At 35.1% G+C, this 18,940-nt stretch overlaps 1 non-coding gene across 1 annotated transcript; it reads right to left on the reverse strand.

Annotated features, from left to right (window-relative positions):
• Positions 1-5,501: 5,501 nt before the first annotated feature.
• Positions 5,502-5,633, reverse strand: LOC115070423. The gene has a single exon (XR_003849578.1). It is a non-coding gene; the product is annotated as a small nucleolar RNA SNORA36 family (small nucleolar RNA).
• Between the last annotated feature and the right edge of the window lie 13,307 nt (positions 5,634-18,940).

Here is an 18,940-nt window from a genome sequence, read left to right on the forward strand (position 1 = left end):
CCTGATTTAAATATCAACCAAATGAATCTGATTCCAATCATATGCATAACCCCTTTAGGGATGTTTACCCAAAAGTTCAGCAAAATGGTTATTTAGGTGATACAATTTGCCTTATTGAGAAAAATACCTAAAACCAGTCTCTACCTGATTGGCCCTCCTACCCTTATATGCTGATATATTGTTAATATATTTGAACAGACTCTTTGCGTGAAGGTCATTAATGGAATCGGAAATATGTTCTCTATTCAGAGTGAGATATATGCTTAGTTTTATTTAGGGAGGGGTCTTAGGTAGCTAACAGGTGCTAGAGGAGCAGTGTGTGCACATATTACTTCCAAAGTTGCCAAGTGTCCTATTAGAAGGTGTTGTGTGCATAGCCCAGAACAAGTGGAGTCCCAGGTTGATAGTTATTCTGTCTGCTTGCCTGCCTCGGTTGCAGAGTGACTTAGATGATATTTTAATCTATTAATTATTTTTGTCTTTATAAATGATGAGTTCATAGTAAATGAAAATTTGGATTAATTTATGAAACAGATATTTATTAAAACACATACACCTTAAAGGGGGCTAAGGAAAAACAGAAAAGCCGCAGGCATGGCCGTTCTAGTGATCCTAAATTATAAATGGTTAATATTGTCTTTCTTCTCTCTTTCTTTTGTATCAAGTCTGAGGCATTACAGTCTGAGGCATTCTCTTTCTGTTAAGAAATATATTTTAAGTAAGTTACACATCCAGTTAGGGAAAATTGTTTTAGATATAAATAATTCTTATTTTTTTTTTAAATTATGGACTTTAGAACATAGTGATTAGCACAGAAACCCACAATTGGCCAATGTGCAAAGAACAAGAGGCCACAAAATATATATCCATGGATAGGACAGGCATTTTAAACCTCTGCCTCCCAAGGCTCAGGAATCATTGTGAAAGAGGAGGCTGAAAAGCTGTAAGAGCCATAGTGTATGGATGACCACAAGGAAACAGTCTTCCAGACAGCTAGTCATTTACTCATATGAACTCATAGCAAAGATAATAACATGCACAAGTCCTATGCAACGCACAAACCAGACAAAAATCCCAGCATAGAAATGAGGACTTGAATAAGAATTCCAACCCAGGGGGCCAGAGATACAGCTCAGTGGTTAAGAACACTGGCTGCTTCTGTAGAGGACTCTAGTTCAATTCCCAGAACCCATGTGATAGCTAACAATCACCTGTAACTCTAGTTCCAGGGATCCAAAGCCTCTTCTGACTTCTATGAGCAGTGCACAAAAAGGCTGCATTTACACACATGCACTCATACACATAAAAAATAAAATAAAAATAATAAATTCCAACCCATTCTAAGTAACTTTGGTCAATTGACCACTAATCGGAGAGGGAACGACAGAGCCTTACATGGATGGGTCTCTTGGTGGGCCCAGTGGATAGAAAAGCATCAAAGGATATTTGTGTACACAACTCAGACTCTGTAGACTGCATTTTACATATTTATATATGTACAATAAACATTGAATTGGGAGGGGAGCAATGGGAGGTTTAGGATAGGTGATGGGATCCCATCAAACTATAGTCTATGAAAATCACAAAGATCCTTGTATTTAAACAATATTTAGTTAATTCATTATTATTTTGTACATGTATGATATGTGTCTGCGAGTGTAGGCATTTTCTGGCATGGTACATATTTGGAGTTCAGAAGACAGCTTTTAGCAGTCAATTCTCTTCTGCCTCAGTGGGTTCTGGGATCAAACTCAGGTCATGAGATTTGTGTGAAAATTTTACATGCTCAGCCATCCCACTGACCTTGTATTTGAACTTTAAAAACAACTTTATTTTAACTTTAAATGCAATAATATCTTAGAATTTAAATGGACTATTAGTTTTTTTTATTGTGACTGAGAATTCATTAATAATAGTGGATTCATAAGTAAATTTTGTAATTTCACATTACTAATATTTAATTGTCGCAATTGAAAATATTATTTTATTGTTCTTTCCTTGTTTGGTGAATAGGCTATTATGATTTGAATATCTTCTCCCTCCCAAAATTTATGTTGTGAAATTAATCCTGGTAGGATTTTGCAAGAGGTAGTCTGTTTGAAAGAAAACTAAATTTTGAGGATTGAGAAACTGCCTCATACTCTATGGAGCACTTTATGTTTCCTCTAGCAAACACTGACAAAAAAAAATGAGCAGAACTTGGATCATTGCCACCACTAGGACTTATTTTGTTATGATATGTTTTTATAATATGATTTTTGTTATCTGTTTAGAGCTCAAAAGTTATTCTAGAATATTTCTGAAAAAAAACTTTATTTAGAAATTTTATATGGATATGCTTTAATAGAAAAGCTTATTAGAGAATTTTTCCTTTAAAACTTTCTGGATATTCATTTTTGTAACATTGTTCTCAAGGTATTAAAATATGTATTAATTCTCTTTTGTCTTTGTTGCTTTTCAACTATATATTGACTTGGTAAATACATAGTAATAAAAAATTAGCCAAACTTTCAAATTACATGTATCCATTACATTGGGAATGCAATAAAGGTGTGTGTTTCTGTGGTGTATGTGTTCTTGTGTGAGTGTGTGTGTGCGTGTGTGTGTGTGTGTGTGTGCGTGTGTGTGTGTTTGTGCATGAATGTCTAAAGAGACCATAGGGGCAGACAGTCAGTGATGGGAAAGGTATACAAATGACCAAAAATGAATGAAAAATTTGGGCAAATCATTTAGTGAGAATTAAACAGAATTGTAATCTGTTATATCAACTATTAGTATATTCTGAAAGGAGGTTTGAGGAACCATGTATGCTTTAAAACTTTCTTTAACTACACTAGTATAAATATATTTTGGATTCCTTCAGTATCCCTGAGTAGTTAGAGGTCAGTTTGCTAGTATTTGTTTTCTTTTAAGGTAAATATCTTTTCTGTGGATTTTATTCATAACAACCAATATTTACTGATGTCTTTTTCATATGCTCAATGAGTGTGTCTCCATGCAAGTTCACAGATCATTACTTTAAATTGGAGTTGAATGGATTCAATAGAATAGTATATTGGTCAATACATCTGTCAACCACTGGTACAAAATGTCATGAAAACAATGAATGGACAATTCTTGAACTTCCTCTTCAGAGGGGGGAACATTAGAGCAGCAAAAAGCCCCACCCCTGAAAAAGAAAGAGTACATGATGTTGTCACTTGTAAGTGATGGGGAGATGTGGGAGGGGTTGGAAGGGAGGGAGTGGGTGTGTATTTGACCAAAACACCTTATATGCATGTATGGAATTTTCAATAATTTTTTTAAAGTTAAAAGAATATTCTTGGACTTCAAGCAATCATTTTCTTTTATATAATGTTGACAGATTATTTAGGAATGTGTTTCATAAAGCATGAGTTCACTCAGACGTATCACCCCACTGAAGTTTGGATCTTATCTTTTCCTTATGTTAACTATGTTCACTGGCTCACTGAGTGAGCTAGGGATTGGAACATATAAATGAGAAGTAGATAGTGGGACACTGACAATCTTCTATGAGTGTGGAATAGTCTCACAACAAAAATGGAGGCTTCTGGGTCTTCCCTTGACACATAACAATTATCAAAGAAAATGACAAGTTCTACCTAATCATATCATTGAGACAGGGAAGTATGTTCCATATGTAATGGGACGAACAGCAGCAACATGAATAGGCTTTGAATATAAAGAAGAATTTAGAATTAGGATTGATGTTAAATATTTCAGCCATCAAATGTCTTTACCTTTTGTCTGAAATGCTTGCAATAGTGTTTTGTTAAATATTAATACTTTCCTTATTTCTTGGAAAGTCATTGTATTTTTTGTTAGTTTGTTTCATTAGTTCTCAGTTCATTTTGTGCCCGTTCCTTCAAATAAACTAAAAGATTACTATTTGAATTTTCCTTCATCTGTCTTAGCCATGCTGCCCTTCCTAGAATCCAACTGGCTTCCTTTGCCCCCTTCATATTAGCTATGATTTTCTTCAGCTTGCTCTGTGTAGAGCCGATTTGTCTTCTCATACTATCAATTATCTCCTTTCCACTCCATTTCCACTTTATGGCATTCAACTGTGTTATTTCTCCTTAATTTATTCCCTCAGATTGCCTGCCTTACTTTTCATGTTCTGTTGTCTTGTCTTAGCTTTTTCTTTAGAGTTCCTGCTTTTGGAGCTTTTATGTTAAATTAGTACTAAATATTTTCCCCAGTACTTCTTTATTTTTTCATGATACTTATATTTGCTTTTGGACTACTTCATTTAACTGCTGTTTCTCTTTCTTTTTTATTTATTAATTTCTTATTGAGCTATTTAAATTTCATACAACATTTCCCACTCAAACCCAGATCCCTCTCCCACATCCATGCATCCTCCTCTCCTCCCACTGAACCCTATGCACTCTGCCATACACGCTGAATCCTATGCATTCAGGTGTTTAGACCCAAGTGTCCTTCAGTGTAAATGCGGCCACTAGAGTCTAGTCAGCCCATCCAGTGGTCATACGTAAGTCATACTCTCCCTCACCCAGTAGCAATCAGTCTCAAATACTTCTCAATCTAGTGCTGACCCACCACCTATCTTTCACCTGCCCTTTGGGCCCTTGTTTCAGTGAGCTGACATGGATCCCATATTAGATGCCACTGCTGACACCATCTCACATGAGCAAACCTCCATTGGCCTAGAAGCCTCCACATCCCTGTAATCATGAACGACCCCTGGATCTAACACTCTTTCTGTCTCCTCTTCTGCAATGATCCCTGAACTTGGGGTGGGTGAGGTTGTGTACAGGAGTCTCATCCTACACTTTAGAGTCTCTTATTTTCTAAAGATGGCCAGATGTGTGCATCACACTCTGATGTACAAGGGGGCCTCACTGGTGAGAGTTGTGGGGTCATTAGCCCTCTCTCTACTGCTTATTCTGCTATGTTCTATGAGCCTTAGTTGTAGAGATTCAACTGCAGATGTGTCACCTTGTACTGGGCATCTCCCAGGTGTATGTTCTCTGTTCCTGACCAGATGTGCAACTCTATAATTTAGATTTCCTCTAAATTTCCCCATTTGGGTGTTTTCTTTCTATGTACTAAGCATCAGATTTCCCTTTTTGTACTTTCAGTGCCTAATCCACTGAAAGGAAGCAAATTGTAATAACCTGCCTCAAAGTTTTGTTTGATATTCCTTTCCTTTACAGCTTTAAGAACACCTTATCTATAAAGTTGTTATTGATGACTTTATTTTTTAAACTAAAATAATTTCAATCTAAAATTTGATCTGTTTCATTGAATAAAATGTAATCATACCTCATTTCATATGGGCATACAGCATATAATCATTGATTTACATTTTTAACCTATGTAATTTTTCAGGAAATGTCTCAATATATTTGTTACTTTTATTATTTAATTTTCGTAAGTAACTAAGTAAATTAATAGTTATGAGTTCATATGTGTCTATCTATGGGTGTGTTTATTTGAATTTATTTAACTTATTTTTTTGTTGACTGTGGATTAAATGCATAGAATAATATTTTTTATCCAGTCATTTTCACTAGCCAGCTTCAGTATTCCAAAGTTTAATTAATAGAGCAAAGAAGATATCCTGGAATGAACTCAACACTTTGGAAGAATTTATTCAACTTTTAAAATGAGAGAAATGAAGTTTGCACAGAAGGATTGAAGAATTTGCTATTTATTATTACACATGAATGCACCTCTTACATAGATATTTATTATGCTAATTTCATTTTACAGAAGTGACCTAGACATGATAACTACATACTTGGAGATGTTAATTTAAATATCAACAAATTCCTTCATTGAATCAAAGCAGAAAGAAATACAAATGATAACAAGCAGTTCAAGAAAACATATTTTCTGTAGACAATTTAGAACTGCTTGTGGTTGAATCTTAAGATGTTGCAACAGAGAAACTATAAAGGTTGTTAATGTGCTTCTAACATTATGTAACTCCTTGTCTTAAGTCTATCTCTCCCCTCAACTCTTAGTGAATTTTCACCAGTAGTCACTATCCAATCCAAATCTGTATATTTTTTTCCCACTGGTATCACTAGTCTATATATAAAGGAATCTGAAGTCAATACACTGGGTGTGTCTACACAGTGTCAAAAACATGACCTCATGTAAAAATGTGGGTAATTGCTTTGCCTGTGATAATAATTAAGCTTTTTTAATTTTTAATTTTATTTTATGTCTACAAATGTATTGCCTGAATGTGTGTGAGTGCACCTGTGTCATGCAATGCCATGGAGGTCAGAAGAGGGCCTTGGATTCCCCTGGAACTGGAGTTAAGGACTGTTCATAGCCTCCATATGGGTGCTGGGACTCAAACCCAGGACCTCTGCAAGAGCAGTCAGTGCCCTTAACTGCTGAGCCATCTCTCCAGCCCCATAATTGAGTTTTATTAAAACTTTTTTTAAAAAATATAAACTATAAACTAAGTTGTGTGAAAATCAGAAATTGCTCAAATGACCACTAGGACATGATATTAAAAAGCACATGTAGATAAGATTTACAAACTATAACAGCACAGGTAGAGTTCTGTGTGAGTGGGCAGTGTTTGAATACATTCAAAACCACTTTCCCACCAAATTTTCTACGTTTGACTATTGCTGCTCCACTAAAGAAAACCTGAGGTCCACGTCTATCCTAGCATATCCATATCCTTGATGAATATAGCTGAGGCTACTATGTGCAGAATTCTTTCCATGTTGTGATAGAATTAAATAGATTGTATTCCACCTGCTGCCTGAATATTCTGAGAATTTTCAGAATAAATGCAAATATTCTCAGGACGCTGGATGCCGCTGAACCTCTCTGTCCCCTGTAACATCATAATCTGCCTTTTGTACTCTCCTACTAGAGCAAACTCAGTACATTTTATCAACTACTGATTGTTACTCTTTTGCTTACTGTTGTGTTTCTTGTGAGATGGTATCTCATCGATGTAAATTTTCACAAGAACTTCATTAAAATATTTAAGTAATTTTATCTCTAGTTTCATTGGAATTGCCTATAGCATGGTTTTCACAGCACATTTTAATGCCTTTCCATGTCATTCATGCAGCACATACATTTTCAACTGTGTCTCCTCTTACCTCCCTTCTCAACAAAAAACACAACTGTAGTTTTAAGTCCCTTTTGAAGTCTGCATTTCTCTATCACTCCCCATGGTCAATGAATAAGAATTCTGCAAAAAAATTCAAAATCAAATCTAGTTTGCCAGATATCACCAGAGAAACTTCTTTATGCAGATGGTGATTAACACAGAAACTCACAACAGGCCAATGTTCAGAGAACAGGAGGCTGAAGAGTGCTTATCCAATTAAAGGACACCTATATCAAACTTCTGCCTTGCAACATTGCAGAAGAGGTACTGGGAAGTTTGTAAGAGCCGGAGGTGTTGGATGACCACAGGGAAATAAGAGTTTTCCAGACAGATGGTCAGATACTCATATAACCTTGCAGTAATGGTGACAGCATTCACAAGTCCCAAACCAAACAAAATATAAGCACAAAGGTGTGAGGAAATGGGCAGGAAATCCCAACACAACCTAAAGAAATTTTAGCAATCAGTGGGTGTTAGGAAGGGGAGAGGCAGTCTCTTTCAAGGATGGGATTCTTGGAAGGTTAATCAAGCTCCTGTGGATGGACTGACATTGAAGGACATTTTGGGACATAAATTAGGCTCCATAGGCTATACATGTATACACTTTAAACTGGGAGGGGGCAGTAATGAGAGGTGTGGATTGGGAAAGGGCTCTAAATACCATCAAATCAAATTATATGAAAATACTCCAAATTCAATAAAAATATGTTTAAAAATGGCAAGTGGACTGGAGAGATTCTCAATGGTTAAGAGCACTTGTTGACCCAGTTCTTGGTTCACAATACCCACATTTTGGTAATTAACCCACTATAACTCCAGTTTCAGGGATTTGGTCACTTCTTCTAGCTTCTATGGGCATTGCATGCATTTTCATAGAATTTGATTTGATGGTACACTAATATATATGCATTCAAAACACTTATACACATTTAATAAAACCAAATGGTTCAAAAAATCTCTGAAAGAAAGAAAAGATACCATCAAGGAAAAGATTGTCCAGAATTTTTGGGAAAACCCAGGGAGGAATTGTGTTAAAGGTAAAGAGGAAAAGGGAGTTGGAAACCTTCTTATAGGAAAAATGATACTGATTGGATACTTATCATGGCAAGTCACCTTAGATATGATAAGGTTTGGCCTTCTACTACAAATGGAAGACAATGAATCACTTTCAGATAGAGATTGGCATGTCTAGTCTTGTGCACAGACCATGTCATTGTATGTGCTCTGTGAAGAATAGATGGAAGGGAGCCAGGGCAAAACAATACAGAAGTTAGAAGCAGAGACAGTAATTCCAAAGAGAGGTAAAAATGGATCAGCTGTCTTAGGGTATCTACAATCAAACAAATAAATAACTTGCTTTGACAAGTGAATCATAAATAGGGGTTTGATTGATATGATTTTGTATTTTCCATTTGCATTCTGAAAAAGAGCTGACAGATTGTTTGAAATCAAAGCCAGTTTTTTAAGATATCTCATGCTGGTTATATAATGGACGATTTAGTATGAAATTTATTTTGTGTTGACATACAATTGCTTTGAGCCAATACTTTTTAAAAATTGGAAGAGTACATGTAAAACAGGTTTTTAATTTAATATCAAATGCCAGGTACTCCAGGAAATATTATATTCAGCTTCAACAAAGGTAATTGGGTAGTCCAAGTCTAATTTACACAAGATCTTTTACTTTCTAGTTTCCCACCATCCCTACATTATTGCAGAGCTTATTTTTCATATAAGTCCCAAGGGCAAGTTGAATTATGTTATCACATTTAGTTTACTTATTTTCATACAATAAAGTTCCATTTTACACATCTATCTCAAACATGAAAAACATAAAGTATAATCAGAAACTAGATATTTCTGTTTTTATATTTTCTGGATATGCAGGCTACTTGATCTGATTTGAGTCTGTGAACAAAATTCTCAGAAAAGTGCATCTTAAAACTGAACATTCTACAAAGGCTGATCAACCTATTAGAACTTCAGAGGTTCTGGAGAGTTTGGAATGTTGTAGCTCCAGAGCCTAATTACCACTTATCTTAGCCTGCTTAGCCAACTTTAGCACCCTAAATAGCCACTCCTTGCCCACCTTTGTTTCTGACTTAACATCCTGTGACTAATACATTAAAATGTTTTGGAATGTATTTATTTAGTAGGTCACTAGGTTTCACCAACCAAAAGGCTGAGTACCATTAAGATAGTTATCTGAGTCCTGTAGTTGTGATTGCTCTTTTGTTATAACAGGCTACTTAATGTTTCCACCAATGTATTTAGAAAATGTCTTGATTTAAGACTTTTCTTTGTTCTATTGCTACAAACACTTCATGTACCTTAAGTGTCAAAATTCCACTTAAGTGTAAATGTGTCACTTAAGGCTGGGCATCTCACATACAGGTATTCTCTATGTTTGACCAGTTGTGGAACTTTGTAACAGTATCTATTTCAAAAAGAAGCTTCTTTAGTGAGTGGTGACAGGAATGCTTGTCTATAATACAAGGATCCAAATTTAGCATGCAGTAAGGAATTACATTTGCTAGGGATGTGACTGACTTAGGGATTTCTCTAGGATCTATGACCTCTCCAGTCATGTATATTTGGCTATGTTTACAGTAGCACACATGAGTTTCCTCTCATCGAGTTTGCTTTAAGTCCCAATAGCTGTTGATTACCCCAAGATAAAAGTGCCACTACTGCACCAATAGAGATGGTTTGCTGTGCATATCACCTTAGGCTCATGGAAAATGGTAGAATGGGTGTGGATAGAATTCTAATTCATCACTAAACTATCATCAGTTCAATTTTCTCATGCAAAAGAGGGTGATTAACACAAAAGGCCACAACTGGCCAAAATCAAGAGAGTAGAGAATAAGAGACCAGAGAGTGTGTGTCCCTAGTTTGGATTCTTTTATTAAAAACCTTTCCCACTCAGGGCTCAGGGACCTATGGAGGAGATGAGACAGAAAGATTGTAAAAGCCAGGCATTGTGGATGATCACAAGGAAATAGTTTTCTAGGCTCCTGGGACCTGGCTCATATGAATTACAGCATTGGTGCCAATATGCACAACACCCATGCAAATTAAAACCAGACAAATACCCATCATAGAACTGGGAAAATGGGCAGGTGACCTCAATCTTAGCCAACAAACTATTGGTGGATGATCACTACTGGGTGGAGGACAGTTGGTCTTCTTAAGGCAGTGACACTAGATAAACTGACTAGGTTCCAGTGGATGAGTGCACATCAAGGGTATCTGAGGTCACATGTAACTTGATAGGCCTTAACATACATGACAGAATATTTGAAATTTAGTAGTCAGCTATGGGGAGGGGAGTGCAGATAGTGGAGGGGTTCTTAATATGATCAAATTGTATTCTGTGAAATACACAAAAACTCAATAAACATATATATATATAGAGAGAGAGAAAATGAAATAATAAAAAAATAAATAATAATAAATTACTACTTGGTTTAAACAAAAAACTTCCATATCTCTTATCCCCTTTGAGTTGAGAGATTTATTTTTGCATTGACAAGTTGTTACAAAAAAATCCCCAAGTCTTTGTGATTTACTGTCATCAGAAATGTATTGCCTCTATAGTCTGAATTCTGGGAAGTACACTGTTAAAGTTCTGGTATGGTATCTTCTTGAACAAATTTTACTGTCATTACCTAGTGCAAGGCAGTACAGGGAGAGACAGAAGTGATTCCTCAAAATTCTACTTATTAATTTTTTTAAATTTGTTTTTGAGAAAATTTCTTTGTACTACTGGCTGCACTGTGCTTTTTTTTTTTTTTTTTTTTTTTTAGGCTAGGCTGGCTCAAACTTTTATAAAGCTTACTGTTTCTATTTCCCAAGTGGTAGAATTACAGGTGTGCCACACCATGAGCTGTTTAAAAGCATGTTTTTTTTTTCCAAGACAATCATCTTTCTTCTGTTTGTTCTATCATATTTGACAATACAAATATACTCATTGGAAAATAACCTCACAATATTTCAATGAGAATTAAGTTCGCGAATGTTTACAAAACACAGCCAAAGTACTTTCATTTGTAATGTTAAATATATCAACTTTACTATTCTTAAAGTATATTACCTATGTGGTAATATAAACCTAGTCAAATATACATAGCTGGAGTGGTCATAGATCACAGAGAAAACTCCAAGGCTTTCACATCACTAGGCAAATGTAATTTCTTACTACGTGTGAAACATGGATCCTTAAATTTATAGACAAGTATCCCAGTTACCACCCATCAAAAAAGCTTCCTTTTCAAGAGACAGAGATAATTAAGGAGTTCCACAACTGGCCACACAGAGATATTCTGAGTTTCCCAAGTCTAAATGGCATATCTAGGATGGAACCTCTATAGCCAAGGTTCATGGAACATGGAACTAGGGATGAAGAGAACACTAATGCATCTTTCAACTCTCATCAGTGAAGCTCCTTCATGCAACAGAGGCTCAGGAAGGCAAAAGGTCACAAATGTCCAAACGCAGAGATTAATAGTCTGCAGAGTGTCCTTAGACAGGACTGCTATATTAATTTTTATTTTTTTCAGAACCGAGGACCGAACCCAGGGCCTTGCTCTTGCTATGAGAGAGCTCTACCACTGAACTAAATCCCCAACCCCAGGACTCCTATATTAAAATTCACCCACCCCGGGCTCAGAGACCATAGTGGAATAGGTGGAAGAAAGATTATAAGAGACAAGAAGGAGGTACATATAGAAATAGTACTACTGGTGCCTAGGACTCTTCTCATACAAATCTACAGCAATGGTGTCAGCATGCACAAGACCCATGCAATCTTAAGTAGACAAAAACACAGCACAGAACTGTGGAAATGAACAGCAGACCCCAATCACAGTTCTTAAGCAGACAAAAACATAGTACCAAACTGTGGGAATGAACAGCGGGCCCCAATCATAGTTAAAAAATTATTGGCAGCTGATTACTGCTGGGAAAGGAAAGTGATCTTCTTAAATAGGAACTCTAGAAAGGTTAACTAGATCCCAGTGGATGAACATACACTGAGGGGCATCTGGGGACACTGATTTTACATGATAGTCCTTAATACAAATGAAACAATGTATGAACTCCAAGGGGGGGGGTGGCTGTGGGAAGGTGCCAAATGGGAAGAGGGTATAAAAAGGATTTTATGAAATACATAAAAATTCAATAATGTTTTTAAAAAGAGGGAGCTATCTAGATTTTTCTCTCTCACTAAAATATGTGCTGATGCTTAATTCTGTTTAGTAAAATTCCCTCTTCATTTAGTGAATGAAAAAATGAAACAATTGAAGAGCTACAAGATTCCTAAATAATAGGATGTATTTCCTTGATTAGTTTTTAGTGCAAGAGGCAGAGTAGGTCCTAATGATGAATGCTTACTTAGGAGGCAGACTCTTAGAACTCAAATGACAAAAGGCTGGGAGAGGAGTGTCAGTAATTTGTAAGGTGATTGCAAAGACAGCCCTGGCTTCCAAGTGAGGTAAATATGGGTTCAAATCTCTAAATTAACCCTGATGTACACAAGACAGTTATTATTCCTATTGACTAAGATGGGAAATTCAATGGCTAGTTTTCTAAAACAATTTTTTCCCTAAGTAAATCAGTTAAGTAAAGATATAAACAACAAATATTTTTCCTTTTATAAATTTAAATATTATTAACAAAATGTAATCATTTTCTCTTTGGACATTAGTAACTACATTAGCTCATCTCACATTTAATAATTACAACAGTTCTTAATAAATGTATAGACTATGTAGTCATAAATTTTGTTAAGTTCTCTTCTTAGAAGTTGCTGTGAGGAATTTTCAAAGGTTTTTGGATGGAGTCCCACAACATTTATAAGCTCTATTTTGTTCATTTTCTTTTTGGAAACCTCTAACCACCATCTGACAACATAGCCTTTTGTGCTGGTGTTGGCTATTCCAAAGGAAATCAGTATTGAAAGGTTGCATTACTTGTCCCTCGATATATCATTACTTTAAAGCACAGAGACAGAACTAATAAATAGGATATAGGATTAAGGTCTCCTAGCCAAAGGTCACATAAGAAAATCAAAAGTTTCTTACCAGATCTTTAAGGATGGACCTAAATAGAAGAATGTTGAAGAAAGCAATTTGGAATTGATAGACCTTTAGTGAAAGTAAAATTATAATAGAGGACATGAAGGGAATAGATAGTAGAATGGGAGTGAAGATGGGCAAAGCAAATTTTAGTATGATCCAAATACATGGTATGGAATTCTCAAAGAACTAATAAAAATATATTCTTGTTTCTCCAAACTCTCTATCCAGATACCTCAATGGGAAATGCAACAAATAGGACTAAAATTTATCTTTAAAATAGTTTTTCTTGGGCCTAGAGAGATGGCTCAATGGTTAAGAACAGTTGCTCTTCTTCCAGAGGACCCAGATTCAATCCCCACCACCCATATGACATCTACCTACCATCTATAACTCCAGTCCAGCCCAAACTAAAATTTCTAGTTCCAAAACCACTTTATATATCATTTTCCCTCGTCTAGAAAAATTAACGTGTGAAAAATGCCACTGATTTTGAAATTTAGTGGAATTAATTAAGAAAAATAATTATTCGGGGTTTGTAAATAATCAATAAGGAAGGTTATAAAATACGATGATAACAAGATTGAGATAGGGAGAGATTTTACAAAGTGAAAACTTGATTGAAACAGTGGTAACACCTTTTAGAACTCCTCCTTTTCTGAAATTTCAAAAATTCCTTTCAATGTAAATTCAAGTGCAAATAATATTTTCCCAGCCTCCTTCAAAGGTCCATATGGCCCAGGAGAAAGAGAAAACACTAGAATTTCATCTTTGGTCTTTTGTTTTGGAACATGGGTTTACAGAAGTAGGATTCCCCTGAAATTATGGCTTTAAATTTGAGCACAGCAAATTGCTACCATGTCCACCATTTTGCATAACAGCAGCTGTGCTGAGAAGACTCTGACTTGATATTGTCTTGTTTTTCAGGTCGCCTTCAACTCACAGTTCCCTAAGAGGAACAAACTGGTTTTAAGGGCAATGAAAAAGCAAAGCACCAATCAACAGGGATTTCCACCCATTGGAGTCTGATGCCTTGTCAATTCAATGGTGGGTGCTGGCTGAGCTGTATCTCTGAACTTTCTGTCATTGGAGTTTTCTGTGCCAGCCAATGCTCAGGGTTCAAATTACTTCTTTAAAGTCTCCAACATTGTAGGGAGCGTTGCCAGTTACTTTGTATGTTTTACTTCCTCATTAGTCACAAACCTCCAAGATTAAGAAACAATGTCTTATTTTGCAAGATACCAAAGGACAATATTTACTGTTATTAATATGTATCTTTAAGGCACTGTAGTATGAAATATCACAGAGATAATACTAAGAGACAATGCTATGGGTGATGTGCTCCAAATATAAGTAGAAAATAGAGTTATTTATTAGGTACTGATTCAGTTATTACAAAAAACATATTAGTTCCCTACATTTTAAAAACATTCTAAATCAGTATCAAAAATTATCAGGGGCTATTAATCAACCAGAATGAAAGCTTAATGTTAAATTTAAATAGACTCATTTTGCAAGAATTTTAATTCACTACAAGAATAATAAATCATCTGTTATCTTTAATGAGAGGGAAATTTGATATTATAATCAAATATTTGGATTGATGTTATTGCACATATCATTTTTAAAAATCTAAATACAACATAAGAAAAGTGTTCAAATCACACTGAATAGAATTTAATGCATAATAAGTCAGATAGCATTAAGGTTTTTACTCTCTCATCAGTTTAAATAAATGCGGGAATACTAACTAATAAATTTCTGGTGACTACAATACTGGAGGAAAGAAAAGTTAAGAGAATTCCTTTTTGTTTTAGGGCTAAGCATGAGCATTTCAGGATCATCCAGAGAAACATTTATTCACTCACTCACTCATTAAATGTTTACTGAACATCAGTAATGGCTCAATTATTTGGGTAAGGTATATAAATAAAAGAGAAGACAAGACACAATCATAGCCCTCAAGAAAAAAAAGGTCTAATGGGTGATTTAAGCAGATAAACATATGGCCTATCAAATAAAGGATCCCACTCACAGAGTTCCTGGGTCATATAAAGATCCATGGAGCTGGTACAAGGAAAAGTTGAAGAACATTTCAGGCACTCCATAGAGCAAAGTTGAGGGACCAGTAACAGAAACAAAGCCTGTTCAATGAAAAGAGAACAAAGCTTCAGAGTAAAGCAAATTTCAGACTGCACAAAGTTGTTTATCATCAGTAGAAAATTATTTATGCTAATTTGAAATTTAAAAAATATTATATTCATTACTTTTATTTTGTCTGTATGACTACATTGCCTGCATGTATGCAAGGACATCCATGTCATGTCACTCAGCACCCTCAAAAGAGGGCACTGGATATCCTAGAACTGGAGTAATGTCCAGTTGCTAGCTGCCATGTGGTTGCTGTGAACTGAACCTGGGTCCTCTGCAGTAACAGTTTAGGCTCTGTATGGATTCATTCTTGGTCATTTATTGTGATGTGTGGAGTCTGTTCAGTGTTATTGCTTAGGCCTGTAATATCCATATTTATTTCAGAGCTTTAAATTTTGAGTAGGTATTTCATGTACCATGCTTTGCAAAAATTCTTTGGGTAACATGAATTATTATAACACAATCTACCCTTACAAAAGTCAGAACATGCACTGACCCCACTCCAAGCTGTTAGTTTAGGGAAACTATTGCTTGTGAAAAAATTTTAACGTGATATAATAATAAAACTTTGCTTGAATCTGAGAGAATTACAGACAACAACGAATATCCTGGTTTCAGTACAATCAGGACACCTGGCATTTGGGGATCCAATGTCTAATAACTGAGGCAGTTTACTCTTATGACTCTGATGGCAGATCATAAAAACAAGCCTGTTTATCATTAGTTAATGAATTAGAATGTCCTATATATAAATATGTTTTCCTACAAATAGGTATATATTTTATTTAGTAACTTAACAATTACCAAAAGTTAAACTGAACAGATATATTAATACATTTTGAAATACTTTCATTTTGAAAACAAAACAAAACAAATTTCATTGGTTCTATGACCAAGAATATCAAGGATTAATTGGTGGCAATTAATATGTTCTTTAATAAATTATTTTGTATTCTTTTTCAAGACAATAAATTTTGCATGATCAATGTCCTGTTTCACGTTTGTGTTTTGGAGCCATCTATTAGTTCTTCGTCTATTTTATGCTATGTATTCAGTGAGTGATTTCTAGCAAGAAATGGCATAGCATTTTTTATGGGACTGAACATTTATACAGTCATCACAAAATAGAATAACTACTTCTAAAGAAATTAAAAACAGAGAAATCAAAGGAATCAATAATCCCTCTCCTGAATACATGAGCAATGGAAGTTCAATCACTTCCTCATAAACATATGAACTCCCGTGTTCACTGTGACATTAATCCATAGAATAGAAATGACCACTCAATGAACAAATATTTATAGAAATTGAGGCATATACATACAGTAGGATATCTAAAAATATATTTCTAAAACTTTCACATTTCACCATGTATGTTAAGGCATATTCAGTCAAGCATTTAAGATCTGTTATATGAAATGCACAAAAACTCAATAAAAATATACACTAAAAGTGAAAAGAAATTCTCTAAATTAAAGAAAGACCTACCCAAGATAAACAGATACAAGAAGGACACAGAACACCAAATAGACAGTACCATAATAGAAATTCCGCTTTCATCAGAGTACAAACACTAAATATACACAAGTGGGTACTGAAAATTAAAAGAAAAAAAAATATTCTCCCAAATTGCAGACCAATTGTTCAGATAATAAGAGGTAATCTTAAGAATCTTAATAGGAAATAAGGTATGTGCTACAAAATGCTGGAGAACTGGTCTGAATTAATACAATAAGATATATGTCAAAGATGTTGAAAAGCCAATGTTTCATTATTGATAAATAAGATACTAGAAGAGCATAGAACTAAAAATGGAATGCTGTCAAACCAAAATTTAAGAATTTTGTTGTTATTATTATTATTTTTATTATTATTAATTTGAGACAGGGTCTCTTTATAGCCATAGCTGAATTGGAAGACACTACGGGGCCAGGTTGGTCTGTATATCACAGAGGTCCATGCGCTTCTGCTTCCTAAGTATTTGGATTAAAGGTGTGTACCACCATACTTAGCAATTTAACCATTTTTAACTTAAGATGACTTTTGGAAAATAATTTGATTATTTTTCCAGGATCATTAAAAATAAATGAATCCTCAGATAAAGGTTTTGTGCTAAAATATTTAGAAGGCATCTTAATATTAATCATTTGATTTTATGTTCTTATTAATATATGAACTTTCTGGGAATTATTGTATATATTTTACAAACTCAAGAACATTCATAAAACATATAAGTAATAAAATTGTACTTCAGTATGATTGATATTGCAGCTTTCTCCTGGCATATTGGGTATATTTTACCTGTACTTTGCTTTATTTGTTATAGCTATGCTTTGAAATAATGACTTCCATTAATATGCATTTGAATTTAAACCTTGGCATCAAAAAGTATTCTCCTGTGGTAAATAAACTGATTAAAGCTGAGACCCAGAAAATTCCTTTATCAATCTGTTGTTGAGATACATACCTTCCATTTCTTGTATTGTGGAATGTTTCTTCCAGGATAAAAACTGTAAACACCTACAGCACCACAGCTGAACTTGGACCAAAACACTGGAATTCATTTTAATGATCCCCTATTTTCAATTCTTCACTTGAAATATAGGGCACTCTCTAGGGAGAAGAATCAATAAACCTTGAAGAATGCATATGGAACATTATTTAAAGTAGGAGCTGAAGGGAAGCAGGCAGATGCTAAGGAGCACTGGTGTGAACTGCAGAAGTCTGCCAGGGACAACAGGCACATGAATGAAACATGCATCTACAGGAAGGTAGCCATGGTCTAATGAGAAGAGGGAGAGAAGAGAAAAACGGGGAAACAGGTACAGGCCAGAACAGTAAAAGCCCTATGTCAGCGCGTGTCCACAAAACTAGTGTTTTCATTCATTCAACAGAATGATTGAGCTTCCCAGGGCTGTACTTATTTCTAAGGAACAGAGTTGAATAAGGTTCACGAAGGAATATTGATCATTATGATACCGTTTATGTACTCACAGTGGCATTCAGTGGTGCTATGGGAAGCCATAGGGAGAATATTAGATGCAAAATAGATGGTTGGGGAGGTACAGAGGTGTCGGCTAGAAGTTTAACTCTTCAAGAATATTTTGTACTTAGACATAAAATGGAAAAGGAAACCTTCAAAGCAGAGAGAAAAAAAGCAAATGCAAAGCAGAGCCAGGTAGGAATTAATTGATGCTCCTAAGGTTTGATGTTATTTACAATATGGTATATTTTCAATATAGATTTCAGGTGAGTGAGGAAGAGATGGATTGTAGGAGTTAAACTCAAGCTGATATTATGAAGGACCTTGTGTGATTTGCCAAGGAGCTTGCATCTTTATTTCATAGTGATGCATAGTCACTGAGCAAAATAAAGAGCTAAGCCTTTGTCAGCAGGGTGGCAGAATCTCAAAGTGAGACAAATTCATATCAGACTGCAAAAGACACTAACACTGAAGAAACAATGGAAAAAGATGGGGTACATAGAGGCTTTACAAATAGAGAAACAATTACTAAACAGTAGACTCCATGGTGATGTTAAAACTCACTAACATTTTGCATACAGGTAATTTTTCTAA

This window comes from Nannospalax galili, unplaced genomic scaffold, assembly GCF_000622305.1.
Source record: "Nannospalax galili isolate Female #2095 unplaced genomic scaffold, S.galili_v1.0 scaffold433, whole genome shotgun sequence".
Classification (NCBI taxonomy): Eukaryota; Metazoa; Chordata; class Mammalia; order Rodentia; family Spalacidae; genus Nannospalax; species Nannospalax galili.